Source organism: Anticarsia gemmatalis, chromosome 3 (genome assembly GCF_050436995.1).
Source record: "Anticarsia gemmatalis isolate Benzon Research Colony breed Stoneville strain chromosome 3, ilAntGemm2 primary, whole genome shotgun sequence".
In the NCBI taxonomy this organism is placed as follows: Eukaryota; Metazoa; Arthropoda; class Insecta; order Lepidoptera; family Erebidae; genus Anticarsia; species Anticarsia gemmatalis.
The window spans coordinates 156613-172172 of NC_134747.1; the positions used below are offsets into that span (position 1 = coordinate 156613).

The 15560-nt window shown below is 35.8% G+C and overlaps 1 protein-coding gene across 3 annotated transcripts in view; it reads left to right on the forward strand.

The window, feature by feature from the left end:
• Positions 1 to 2275: 2275 nt before the first annotated feature.
• LOC142987129 (neuroligin-4, X-linked-like) overlaps positions 2276 to 15560 on the forward strand; it is a 122040-nt gene continuing 108755 nt past the window's right edge. For all 3 annotated transcript variants that reach the window (XM_076135686.1, XM_076135684.1, XM_076135685.1), the window contains exon 1: positions 2276 to 2470. The gene's annotated coding sequence lies outside the window, so the exon portion shown is untranslated. The remainder of the gene's footprint in view (positions 2471 to 15560) is intronic.

Below are 15560 nucleotides of genomic sequence, written 5' to 3' on the forward strand. Positions count from 1 at the left end.
ACTATTATGATAATTTTGCTTTCGTTACTCTATCACAGCACAAAAATAAAATATTTAAATTTATATAGTAAGGCCTGTTTCGAAAATTAAAAACATTTTCATATAATTAAATAAATCTAAGAAAATAGTGAATGTCGGCGTGTGCACCAATCTTAACATGTACGTGTGTGAGGAACATAATTAGGGCTGGCCATTCCCGGCTCTGTGACGTGTTGTTTTATAATTTATTAGGGGCGGGTGGCGCGCTCGTGCCAGCCCTGATGCTCGCGATAAAAGCCTCTCTTCTGCGAACTGTGGAATTAGCATAATAGAACATTAGTGGCGCCAAGCAGTAGCAGTAGTACCAGTAGGAGTGCATCCTTTGATGTGACCGACAAAAGTCACGCGATCATTGCAAGAATCTAACTCATTCAGAATTCAATTGAGACGAGCTTTCTAAAAGCAAAATTTATGTTTTAATTTAGCTGCAGTGAGAGGGAAAAACAATTTATTTAACGCTATTAAAATTAAAATGTATATAACTAAGTCTATAAAGGTTAAGTTTGAAACTACCAACGTGATTCTTAGAATTCCAAGCTGTTTTTTTTTTTCCTGGAAAATATTGTGAAGACCACAGGAACTTTTACAGCGTCGCTAAGTTAATAAACGATTAATTATCGTATGTGCAGCATTTTCTTAAACTGTAAGTGTGGGACTCAATTTCTATGTGCATCAAACATTTTTGTGTGGTCTACAAATATACGCAGAAGGACAGGAGTCAGCTGTTATAGCTTGGGAACTTAGTAGCCCTGGCATGCACCATTTATCCGGATTATAACAAAAAATCTGTATGTCTTAAATAAAGTAGCTGTATTAGACAGGTCACCCTCAGTTGCATAAGCCTGTGGGTCATTGATGTTCTAAATTAAAAAAATCATACCTCTGCCACCTGCGAAACTTGCATACAAGGTTCTCTACTAAGTTGTTGGACTATAAAGGAGCAGCTTAATAGTTTTCTATAGTGAAGAAAAGAAAGAAAAGCTTCTATCGTTTGCAATTAAGTTTGTTTTTAACGTGAAGACAATCAATCGTGGCACTAACACGTAGCGAAGTGAACGATCTTTTTAAAACAGTCGTTACTACTGATGGGATCGCTTTAAAGACCTATTGAGAACATCTCATTTGTTCTTTTAAAGTGCGTGCGGTACGTGTACTGCTTAGTCTGGATTTATATTGATTTAAGTACGTAATGTGATAAGTTTAGCTTTACAATAAATATCAACGTTAGACATAATACGAGTGAATGTGATTTACACTTGTGTTACTCTAGTAGCTCAAATCTTACTTAAGTCCATTGATATTTTACGCTGATGTTCATACGTGCTTATAGTGCATATGACTGGTCAAACTTCCAATCACCAAGTGTCTGACACTTGGACTTGAACTTCGCTTTATACTCAAATCTGCAATCTGCGCGACTGTAATCGACGTAAAATAGAAGATTAACAAAAAGTTATTAGCTACATTGTTCCGCACGTCCCGGTAGAGGCATGTCTCATAAAATAAGATTAAGTATATTTAGTTGTGAACAAAGTAGGCACAAGTCGTCACCCGGCGTCACGTCACGTCACTAAACAATAATAAAACACTTTAAAGGTGAAAGTTTCGTCGCTAACGAGTTTCCTACTCCCATTACTGCGCCGCTATCCGCCTCAACCCGCCGCGCGCCGAGTCCACGGTACACCCGCCATCCACCGAGACACGTATATTTTTACAAAATAAATTGTGGAAGTACTCATCTACTCTCACCTTACAGTTTTGTTGTTTTTATGCCGAGTAATAAAGCTCTCGTGGCCAAAATTATTTAACAATGTAATAAGAGCCTATTCTCTACCTGAAATAATAATCTCGACTTCGTCGGATCTTTTAAAGTCGCTCCTTAACTACCTCTGGCGTTTCTCTTCCGAAATATAAATGAGTAATCTGGAAAACTCGTTAGCGTTTCAAAAATCGTGTTTATAAAGAACGCGTGCGGCGCAATCATTGTGATATCCGCATTAGAGAGGCAATCACACGAGCTGATTACTCGAGATCATGTGAGCCTGAGTACATTCGCTATGCAAATGTATTCCGTTGTACATCGCGAGTTAATCCTCGACGAATGCTAAATACGTTAACTCGTGGTGCTACGCGGCTACGGGGCTACGAGAGCTACGCCGTAGCTGCTACGGAGAAAAACTGTACGGGGCGTGTGAGTGCGGGGCGCGCCGGGCCGCGGCCGGCAGTCGCGCGGCGCCCGCCGCATCGCACGCACGTCGTCTCCACGCCGCCGGCACGCGTGCCGCTCGCTGCGACCCGCCGTCTCTCGGACGAACAGTTCGAACACCTGTGACGTGAGGTCGGTGAAGTGTTTCTGTGTTATGGTGGTTCTAATGCTAGTGTCGAGTGAATTATAAATCGGGGCTACCTCGGAGAGCCGGCACCGCTCGAGGTGGGTTATGTATTATTAAGCGTATCGCTCGGCTGTCGTTCGGAGAGTTGTTAAGAGCCGACGAGTGAATGTTTGATGTGATAAGTCTGTGTGTCGCGAGCCGGATGTCGGCGACGTGTGCCCGCCGCCGCAGATAACCGCTCTGCTGTACACCCTGTACGTCCTACACGTCCCCACGCGAACATTACACACTCGGAACACTTTATTTATCTACTCGTACTTTAATCTTACACACTTGTGCTCTCATACATTAAACTTAAAAATAAACGAACTACTCTTTTTCCATTCGTTAGGTAAATGAGAACTATTTTATTTGTACATCTCATTTGCAGTTAGGAGAGAGCGTGCATTTAAAGAGGGTATTTGAGAAATTCTTCATTAGTGCGGGAGGTAAATTAAAGGGCAGATCTAAACACTCGCGTTGAAAGTACGCAGATGTAGCGCTGACACAAATTATGCTCTTTTCAGCTCCAATTATTTTCAAAGGTTTTCTTTGATAACGTATTCAGAACATAATACGTGAATAAATACATAATTATCTGCAGGAAGCGTTCTCGGTACGAGTCAAGTCAATCTTGAAAATAATGAAAATATTTTGAAAAGGGAGGATCCGCCGAGTATTTTCTTTCACAACGTTCCTACATCATCATTTTCGCTTCACACACGAGACTCTGAGATAAATATTTGGCGTATGCCCAGAATAATGCTTATTCAGCTTTTGCTTGTAAAGCGTTACTTGTCTTACGAAAAAGGAATATAATCTTCTATTTTATATAGAGCCTGCTCCCTCTTGCGTCAATTAGACCCGACACATATACAATAGAGTTCTGTTCACCCCGTTTCCAATTAATAGGATGAATGTAGAAGGAATCGGCGCGCGAGTAATTAATTCGGAGCTGGTAATTGTTATTAATTAATGGTGGCTGTATTGTTCACATCGACTGGTGCTTACTGCCAGCGAGTAACAACTAACACAGAATTTAAACTGAGATTTTGGAGCAAACTGTGTAGTTATGACACTTTCTACTAATACTATAAATAGGAAAGCGGGGTTGTAAAAACTACTAACGGATTTGAATGCAAGATTTTACTTAGTTTATAAACTACCTTACATTACAGTATTCTTTTCTACTCATGAGAATATGTAGCCGTAATCAAAACTGCGGACAGAAGCTAGTTTCATAATTTTTAACGGCTTAGAAGGTCGAGCAGACGATTAATCGCTTTCAAAAGTCTGTTTTTAATTGTTTGTTTAAGTCGAGTGTTCCATGATTTTCCCAAATCTCAAAGATTTGAGCTCTGGTTTGATTCTGCTCCTTCATCTTCTGCTTTCTACCAAATAATATCTGGCGTTATATTAAAATAGGACCGTACCCGAACAATATAATGATCCCTGATTAACTCGTGTTCAATCGATTTGAGATAATAAATTAAATTACGTTCTAATTTGGACCCAAATCTACTGGGAAATAATTTTATTTGGGTTTAGTCAGGAAATCTCAACGATTTCAGAAACATATTTCAAACTTTCTTTATTCGAGAGTTTTCTTCGAGAAAGCTATAAAAGTCTTAAATGTCTAGATTTTTCTTTGAAACTTAATATGATACTAGCAATTTGTACACCTTTTTACGCTTTAATATTTCTTTTACTGGCAAAGTTCGTGTAATAAAAATTATGACTGATTTATTTAACAGTAAACCATGGCTCCGCATGCGTGTAAGACATGATTTAATGTGGATTCATGGGGATTCGGGCAGACCAAAAAACGCCTTTCCTACGATCCCTGCGGTCTTTATTAGTATTATATACTTCCACGAATTCTCAAAATTCATAAAGATTTCATTAATGAAATAATGTTACTTATTTTCGTAAGAAAATATGTAGCACAGTTTGACAGGAAATTAGTAAAATATACTTTGAATTTTTATGGTTTAATGTTTCAAAATTTACTCCAAACGAATTATATCGCGTGGAAAATATCTTAATTAGTTGGCTACATTTTAAATATAATAACATACTAATTAGAAAGGCACGTAGCGTTTGAAGGCTCGTTAGATCTTAGGTTTAGAAATCTAGGTTCAATTAGCGAGCTTAGGGTGCCTAGCCTAATCTCAGAACCTAGAATGGCGCGTAATAAGAGAATATTAGGAATTTCTAGAAGGTATATCTGGCAGCCTGTAAAAGTTAATTGCTGGAGTCAAACGAAACTAAGAGTTATAATGAGAAGTAATTTAAGAGTATCTGAAAGTAGTTAGTGATGAGACTTTTAATAGAATTCATAGTAGTATTTGATCATGATTACGATTTTCTTAACGTTTAATATTTTGTTCTTTATGTGCAATGTCTGGAAACTAAATTTAGTGCTTTTTGAAAATCGTAACTAGATTTTTTTCTACGTACTGTAGTTTAGCATTTTATAAGTATGTGAACCGAACTTCTGAATAATCGTATATTCTAGTTTGTGTATTAGCAGTTTGGTCAGACATCCAAATATTTTTGCCATTGTCCCTCGGCAAATTCATGCTCAAACGAGACAGTATTTGAAAAGTATACTCTAAATTACTGTAAGCCAAACTTCAAGAAGCCTTCAGGCAATTTTCAGTCAAAACTTGAAGGCGAATATCTAAATATTATTGATCTCACAGACAAAATTTAAATCCGAAACCGAAATAATTCTTTGAAAAATGTTGTAATATTAGCATAATTGATTGAATCAGGCGTCACTCTACCCATCGTGGAATGTCGGCTCTACGAGATATTCTCATCCGGTGGACTCGAACAAATCAGATCTGTCGACTTCTGTCGATCTCGAGTTAGGATTACGCGAGACAAGGAATTGAGAACGTTTTCATTTTGTACAACTCTGATGGAAATATCTTAGGTGTTATGGCCGTACAGATTTTTAAATAAAACAAATGTTTTTGTGATTAAAGCGTGGAATTATGTAGCGAACACAAGTAGTTTGGCAAGATCTTTAGACAGCTAGTTGAAAATGTGGTGCTTATTTTTCTGACGTAAAGAGTATAACACGTTACTCTTTTGTTTTAAAGGGTTGGCAATACTCACACTGGGAATATATTTTGTTCTATCATAAAAGCAGGAACGTAGATTTTTTTTTAAAACTGTTGGTGGTGCTATTTCAACATTGATCGAATAAAGCCTAAGTGACTTATCATCATCAACAAGTGAATACCTGTCAAAACAAATCAATAACCAAACTTCTCAAATCATTCACCAAATGATTGATCTCTTCAAACAAGATTAGCTAAACTTATCTTAAATATGTACAATTTAACTACAGTGAGAGTAATCTCTCGCAAGTGTGGGGTCGACAGTGGTCGATTGTAAGCGTGATAAGCACAATAAACTCACTTTATGACGTCATTAAAAGTGCGGCTACGCTCTCTTGGGGCCATTAGAACAGAGATTTAAAGTAGCTTAGTTGTTGCACCGCTGCTCTGTGGCCTGATAAATAAGTGGGTGCATAAACTTAAGTGCCGTTCTGAGATGTACAAAACATTTTTGTGGAGCGCGATTAAGCTGTTTATAAGAGTAGTGTGTTTGTTTATGTGACCGGTAGTGTGTACAGATTTTGTTACGCCTTTTTTAAATGTGCCATATTGCTGTTTGTGTACCGACAAATTGATACTATTCTTTTACATAGAATTGGTGTCTTTTAAGCGTTGTTCAATTTTTATACAGTTTTATAGTAATTTAACAAAATGAATGCCATGTAAAGACTATCTGAGGATTTGCAGACTGTTTTCAGAAACTTAGACTATCCCACTATTTTTAGTGATTTGTAGACAAAGCCAATCAAACATATTTCAAGACAAATCTTAATACAATAAAGCACTTATCTTTCACAAATAAAGAGACAAAATAAATCAGAATAACCAAATATTACAGCTATTATCATAAAGGGTTGATGTAAAACCTAGACATAAAACCTATCTGTATATATTATCTAAATATCGTAAGGTTGTAGAGGACCACAGAGGTCAGTGGTTCACTCTTGTCATATTATGTTCGTCTGGACTTCGTCGTCTCGACTCATGAAAAGAAAACCGCGTCTGATTCCATATAGGTCTATTATTTGATGAATTGAAGCGACTTTTGATGTCAATGGAATTATTTTATTTTATTCTTGGACATTTTATTTGTAAAGAAATTATCGTGAATGAGAGTAAAAATTGTAGAGTACAAAGCATTGATTTGGTTGAAAGACTATTTGGTTGGTGATTTATAATTTGTAAAAGTGAAAAAGTTGGTTTATAAATAAATGATGACCATCTCCGTGGTCTGGGTGATGGTGTATGCAACTGCTCGAGGTCTTGGACTCGATTCAAACTCAACCCTATGCTAGCTGGTTGCATAGTTTAGTATGATTCTCAGATAGGATTAAATACGTTTATATTAAACGCTTGTAACCCTATGTCGTATTTCGTTTTTTTAAGCCATTACTGGTCAGGGATCTTCTCCCAAACGCCTCTACGTAAGAACTTATTTGGCAGTACATTTTAAATGTCAAACTCTCGATACTCGACAATACAGACGATACAGAATGGCGCTTTTGTATATAATATACCTACATTATTATATATTATATACAATAAACGTATCATTCAAGTCACTAAACACGCTATTGAAGTACAATAATATATAATCTGTATCGAGAAGCAATAGGTTGAGTTAATAACTCGAGCTCGTGGCTCTTAGCGAGTAGCGAGTATCGAGTAGGTAGAAGCGTGTAGTTTGTGCGATGGACAAGCAATTTGCCGCGTCATTGCTCGCTGCAATCTCCTGCATGATGTGTGTACTACCCCCTAGCTTGTACCCACGTGTCTGTGTGTCTGTGTGTGTGTGTGCGCTACGTTTAACCTGTCAATATTGTAGACGTGAAGAGATTTAAAAACTGAAGCGATTTATTGTTATGTGCTTTTCTGAAAGGGATGGAGGGTTAAATGTTGGTATTTTTCTATCGACGTTTTGAGTGCTTTTGTAACTTGAGTTTTGAAGCACCGATTTAGTTTAGTGTAGCGTAACTAGTATTTATTTAAGTAATACTTAGCTTGAAGATTATTCTACATATCAAAATTTTTGAAAGGACATTCCTCAATTTATAATCCTAGCTTGAAGTCGAAATTGACACAGTGATTTTATATACAGTTATGCATTATTCTATAAAGATTTTAACCATTTAGATAAAATCCCAATTCTTCTTCTATAGTAAAACTAACACGATGTATACAACAATAGCCGTACTAAGCCGTGTAATAGAGGCGGGCGGCTCGAGCCGTGTTTGTGTATGCTAAACAGCAGGTAACTAGACTCCTTGCATAGCATTACCGCGTTATTATCCTACACTTATGTTATGACTCTGTTCACTGACGTAGCAACTAATATAGTTGTAGAATAAAGTTATGTTAAGAAGGTTTTTATAGGTAAAGTGTTTTTATAGAATAACAGTTGAGTCTTGCGGCTAAGCTCAATTACGCAGTTTCTATTCCATAGACCTACCAATTAGGGAATTTTTTTTATTCAAATGTAGGTCTATACTAATATTACCCAGTTAATTTCATGAAGCCTGGTTTTTTACGATTTGATGAATATATTACTGATACGATTTTGATGAGATTAAAAGATAGTTGAAGAGTTTCTTCAAAGCACACTTTTTATTAATTAAAAAACACGATATTTTGTCAGAACTATGTGTGTCAGCTGGTTAATATTACAGTTATTTTATAGCAAAAAGCCCTGAAGCATTTGATCATGCTAGATACATAAATACAAAACGCATAATGAAACAAAAACCTATATGCTAACCTCACGAGTGTATGTTGCAATCAAACTGTAACAATATATTTTTGATTTTGACACCTCATAATAAACATGCCAAAATACGTATGTTGTTAAAAAAGTGTACCAAAACAAACACATTTTAATTTCAGATTAACATATCATATTATTATCAAGAGCTTTACTTTTAGATTTATTATAGTGATGTCTGCGTTAAAAATTGTCTGTCAATACTAAGAACACTATAAAATAAAATTGCATGTTTGTGGGTTGCTTAAGTTCTTTACGGACTAAACTTTTATGCCAAAGTCTATCGAAATAAATATGAGTTAATACAATACGTATACAATTTTTCATTTCCAAGTTAATTTTACTTTGTCGAAACTTTGTCTTTAACTAAATAATTCCTTCTCTCCATTCTGAGATTAATCTCATATAATGTAAACTAAGTAGGTATATTATCTTTCACTTTCTGTAGTTTCTTAATTATTCAGTGAAGAAATTACGATTATCTTATAAAAGTCTAAGTAATTATTTTAAAGTTTTTATCTGTCTTGAAATACTTTAAACAGTTCCAAATTTCACGAAAAAATGGTTTCATTTTATAAATGGCACAATCTTTATATGTTAAAACATATTAATATAATTACGTGCACAGTTCTCGTAACCTGTATGGATGTGTATGAGGCAAGGGAAGTTTGTAAGGATCGTACCAAGTGGAGCTCTTTAGTCTCTGCCTACCATTATGGGCAGCGTAATTTTATGTCTGTATGTATGTATATTACTATGTGCTAATTGGATATATATTATGTACGTTTTCGATGACATTGATAATTATAGCAAGTGTAAAAGAAGTAATAAGTTCCAACGAATTAATTTCAATTCAATTTAAGTCTTTTGTTGCCGATCGTGATTGATAGTTTTATACAAAAGTAGGTATAAATAATGCAATTAGGTTTAGCTTTGTGGCTGTGAGTTTGAAAGAATTCAATGATTGAATAGTATTGTGACTGATTCATCCAATCAGACGAGGTTATTAAAGGACATTTTATATTAAAGAAGATTTGAAAATAATATTAAAGGACATAAGTTTTTGAAAACGTAAATTACAGCTTGCAAAGCTATTACGCAGGTATTTATGATGAAACCTCTTGCAGTGGTATATGTTGCCATGGGTGGTCATAAGTTCGATTCCCACAAGGAACAAGCTATGTGCAATCTACAAAAATATAAAATACAATGTGTGTGCATTTGTTTCGGATTTTGGTTGTACTTAAAATGTTGAGTTTTCTTAGAGTGAGAGGAGCCTTACACAAAGAATAAAATAATTACGCGAATACAGCATGATACATAATATTATATCATTATCCCCAACCCAGCACTTGGGCAGCGTGGTGGACTCAAGGCGGTAAAGACCTCCTTCGGGAGGAGACCGTTGTCCAGCAGTGAGACAGTAATGGCTTACAAAAAGAAATCTGTTTTTCTCAATAATATGTATTAATCAACCTACATCCGAAAAGTAATTCAGATTCAATTTAAACAACATCGCATCATTCGTAAAAGTAATTGTATAAATTATAATTAAACACGATTTGAACGGTTCATTCGGACACGTCATTCAGTTTGTGTTAAAAATAAATACAATTTTAAGCTTGTTATAAGCTATTTAATTTAAAAGATTGCTATTTATAAATTAATTGTTCACTGACAGCCATGTCAGTTTGTTTGAACTTTACATTAATATTTAAATTATTAACTATCGGCCCGGCGTTGCCCGGTTTAAACAGTTATTTAACAAAAAATCTTTTACAACTTTTAGACACAAATGGTCCTCCTGAATCACCCTATCTATTTAAAAAAAACTGCATCAGAACATACAAACATAAAGACATACATACATACATACAAACATAAAGACAAGCGCGAGAAGCGACTTTTTTATACTATGTAGATACGTAGTCCACACTTACTATGAAACTGTCATGAAATTATTAGTTTCGTGAATCAATTACAAACTTAGCTTTCTTAATCTGTGCCTACTCTCATGGGAACAAAGCGTGTAATGTAATCAGAAACTTTGATACTATATTGATTACAATACTTGATTAAATTGTAAAAACTAAAAATTCTAACCAACTAGTTCTATGCAGTATTTGAGCATCGAATTTCTTAAATTGCGGTCTGTGAACTCATTGAAACCACATAGGCTCGATTGAAAAACTTCAGCAAAACTTTGCATATTCAAACAGATAGAAATACGGCAGCATAAATATTTATATTTATTTTTTTATAAAAGACAACTCTCACACTGTGAATTGCTCTTGTGTCGCGGGGATTTTTACAAACATACAAATAACGGACACTAAGTACAACCAGACCTGAAACAACTATTTTTGGATCGCAAAAATAATTGTTTCGTGTGGGAATCAAACCCACGACCTCCCGATGCACTGGTAGTGGCGTAGTGACCACATGAACCACTGCGCCACAGATGCCATCATTGAAAACAAACATTCAAATGCATAAAAAAGTAGTAATTTAATCTATTATCGAACGATTTATTAAAAGTTAGAATATAACCGAACGTGTTCAGCAATTTACGACACTTTTTATGTGAAAACTTGTTACTTATACCCAGAGTAATGCTGCAAAGGAAACGAGCCGAGAGATTTATCTCACTGTTCAAATAAATAGCCGAGATAACTGATCAAGCCTGAGATTATGGCTCAATTAAGATACAAAACGAACCTTGTATAAACTACTGAAACAGATAGGTATCGCTTTCAAAATGATATTATCTGTAGACTTCCAAACGGAATTTCGTAAAGGAAGGAAATCGTTCGAGATTTTACTCAGTAATTTATTTTCGTACGCACTCGTGCAGTGAAGATAAGCATCGTACTAATATTATAAATGCAAAAAATTGTTGGAATGTATGTTTATTTTATTACGCTTTCACGCAAACATTACTCAATTTATTTTGTAAAATTTAGCTACCAGTTGTTTGATAGCTTAGATAAACACTACAATTAATTTCAAGATTTGTTTGATATTTACTAAACACCGAAGAGAAACAAGTACGTTCCAAACTTAACAAAGTTACTGAAAATTCAAAAAATTGTGATAACAAACACAAAAACAGTCTTGTTTCTGAATTCTCTTATATTCTTTTATCGAATCAGAGTGGTTCGTTTGAAACGTTTACAGAAGGTACACAGTGGAACGCTAAACTCTCGATGCATAAAGACATTGAACAGATACGCTCTTTTTCCTTATTGGAGTTCGGTGATGAGCTCTAACGCAATCGTACTTGACTTAATTGGACGCCACTCTCAGCATCGTAATGTGAAACACATTGTACTAATTAAGAAAAATAACAATCTAAATATATATAACTTAAAGGTGACTGATTGACTGACATAGTGATCTATCAACGCACAGCCCAAAACACTGGACGGATTGGGCTGAAATTTGGCATGCATGTAGATGTTATGACTTAGACATCCGTTAAAAAAGGATTTTGACCGATTCTACCCCCAAGAGAATAAAATAGGGGATTAAAATTTGTAAAAATCCTGTCCCAAGTTACAAACCACGCGGACGCGATTTTGCTTTGTTATGTAGAGAGATTAATGTCAAAGTTGTAGTGTTGACTAAGCTTGCTTAGTGTCATAGTGGACAATAGCAACTGAGATTTCGTGTATCTACACTGAAAACATGAACACTTTTAAGTCAAATACTGATTTATTTAGAATTCTTACTGCAATAAATACAAAAACAGTAACTAATTGCTGCTGTCGTATTGCGGGGCATGGATTTCTTAATAGAATAAAAGAATTTGAGATGAGTGCGACTTTAGTCCAGGACGCTATCTAATGTGAGTTACGAACTTTTCTTTTAACTGTGAAGCAATCAATCAGGAGTCAATTTTCTCATGACATTTTCATATATCTTTATGCAAGTGACAACTATTTATAACTTCGAGTTGGTTCGTTTTGTGCCTTAGGTTTGAACTCTCAACTTTCGTGGGAAGTCAAAGCACCTGGCTATTACTGCTAACAAAAAAATATTCTCTTCCACATAATGATAGTATTTTGACATGTCATTACATATTCAAAGTAAGTTATAACAAGTTGTTAATAACACAGAACACATTGTTACAATATAGTTGCGTCTACTGGGAGAGTCCCGCGTCCACTTGTCCGGTAGAATGTTCGTGGCGGACCGTTAATGATTAATGACGTGACGTGACGTAACGTGCCGTGAGATGACCTTCACCGCAGTCTACCTTTGTTCTATAGTCATATTGAGAACAGTGGAACGTCTCGATAGTCCGAGAGCCCACTACAGGGTGTCTATATTCATTTGTTTTTAAAACCTGATAAAACTAAAGATAGAGTTAACTTACAAGACGCCGTACTAAGTTCACTTATTCATTTTTCATGATTCGTATACTCTAAATTTGTTTAGACAACTGATTGATTTGTTTAAAAAAAAACAGTTATCAATTCGCGCAGAGAATTGTGTCATCTACATAATTACCAACTTGAGCAACCTGTTTATTGTACTAGATATGAGCAGATTTTATACGACACACTTTTACACTGAATATGTGTTGTGAAAGAGAATACATATTTCCACTTGAATCAAAAGAGTACAGTGAGAGAACGTATTTCGGTAGAAAACTACATGAACGAACACAACTCGCGGCAGGATCTCAGACTATAACGATATAACAAGACAAATGCTGAAAATGAGTAGGAACAAAAAGTAAAGGAACCAGCCATTCGGCCGGCTAACAATATTACTTGCGAGAAAAACCGGAATGTTCTAGAAGCAGTACAAAAGGTCGAGAGAGAGGGCACGGCGGCAGAGAGCTTAATCACAAAGAAAGCAAGACTAGTTTTTATTGAACAAACGACATAGTATTTGCTATAGTTAGTGTCGAGCCGAGGCTGGAGGAAATTGTACGTCTACTTTACACTGTTTATTGTTAGTGCTTTATTTTGGTGACGAGGTTTTGTTGCTGCGGATTGCCTGATTTTTAAGGGTAAACAGAATTTTGTAGGAACAAAGGTATTTGAGAGAGACTTTTGCCAAAAACATTTGAAATTTGTATAATGTTCTGTCAGAATTATTATCATTATTTTATTTTATTTTTTTAATTTTAGAATGCTCTTGTCTTGCATCAAAACAGCTAAACATTTAGATAGAATTTAGCAAGAGGATAGATTATATCCCGGGAATATATAGGCTAGAAATATATAGGGAATATATTAACAACAACAAAAAATATTGTGTTTGGTCGTCGTAGGCTGATGTAGCTGTGTCAGCGATTACGGCCAGGGTAACCCGCGCCGAAACCTCACGTTTTCCGAGGTAAAATGCGTGTTCGTGTTAATTCCCGTAGTGTAACATAAAATGCGTCCAAGTTTATTTTATTTACCAATATGTATTAAATATTCAATTTGTTTACTACCAACTTTATTTATACGGGATTAAAAATACACACTTAGATAAAATAACCAGACTCTCCCAAATTACTATTTAAACAACCGCACTAAAGATGAGCGCACAATTTCCGAGTAACTCTTCCAACAGTCAGCTTTTAAATTCAAAAACCGTTGCCAAATAATAATATAATATCTGCAGGAAGAACGGCAACAAGTAATAATTTAGCTTTACTCAACGTTTTCATCAACTCACTCATTTTGAATACAAGATAGTGCTTTTAAGAAGCTGTTACCTACTAAAACATTTTGACCTAGTTCAACTAACTTCCTTGAAATGAGCCAAAACGAGTTTAACGTTAAAATATTTTTATAAAAACTTTCATTATTTATGACGCGATCTTCGTAGGGTTAAGTGTATTCCCTAAGAATTATGACCCAAAATATAAGAAACTTTAACTACGTATTGAAATATGAAATATGAATCAAGTTTATTGCCTTTTCCTGGTGCAATATCTTCCAATAAAGGAACTGAAGGAACAATATATCACGGGACACAACAAACGAAACTCGAATACAATTGGAGCCCCTCCCGTATCGCGAGTTGCACCGAAACGGCACCTTGAGCGATAAATTATTCGCGTCACGCGGCAAATATGACAAGCGCACTCGGAGGGAAGAGGAAATAGGCCTTCCTCTGGCAGGAAAGAGGCTCGGCCGAGATTCGGCTGATAACGCGCCAATAAACCAGCTTTATGCGCACAATAAAAGCCAAAGGGCGCGCACTCGCCTCCGCCGCGCAAATTGACGCGCCGCTACCAGCCAGCCTACTACCCACTGTTCTACAGTACTTGCCGGCGGGACTACACGATACGTCACTCCACTTGTTTTACGGCTTATTTTGGTATCTGTTACTTGAATACCGATATAAGTATTCTGTTGGGATATACACATTGTTTTTGTAATGAAATTTCACGCACCTTCATGAACAAAAAATATATATTCCTGCTCGGAGCGAGGGATTTTTTCCCTAGTTTTTTATATGCGGATACAATTTACGTATGAAAACATAGACAGTAAATATTCAGTAATATTAGTGGAAGAGTTTACGAGTTTGTTTGTTGGAGGTAATCTCGACGAGGGCTCACAGATAAGGAATATCCTCCGGTACTGTTACCGCGGAGTAGTAAATATGGGAAGAGCGGTAATCGTATTAGATATGAAGGAAACCAGGTACGCCTCCACACAATGTGGTTTTACTACGAGAATGTCAATCTTATAACAGCTGGCTCGAGTTTCAAACGTTAGGGTACGGTTATGTTTCGGGTTGAAGGTTTACATTTCTGTATAAGCTGATGACAATGTGTCAATATGTAACATAGTTCTACCTCATGGATTTGTTTATGATATACAGATTCCTCGTACAATTTTATTTATTTTACACTATTTCCTGATAAAAAAAAGCTTTTGCCTAGTAGTGGGATTCTACGGATAACGTAAATGATTATAAAAAAAAACAATTTTATACGACTTTTGATGGATTCAAGGTCTAACCCCTCCTGCGTTTGAGAGGAGTGGGATAGTAATGAGATAAAAAAATATTTTTGAATCAATGTAACTACGGCTAGACCATGAAAACAATAATTTAGAGCGTCTTTCGCAAGTAACATTATGTGAGTAGAAACATATTCATTCGTTTGTAACTTAATAGGTTAATTTGAGTAGTAAGCCAGCGATGGCCAGGGCTCGCCAGTCAGATGCCATATCCATTCGCCCGCAAATGTTATATCGGAAACGAATAAAAATAAATGAGTAAAACCAGATAGAGCTCGCCATCAAA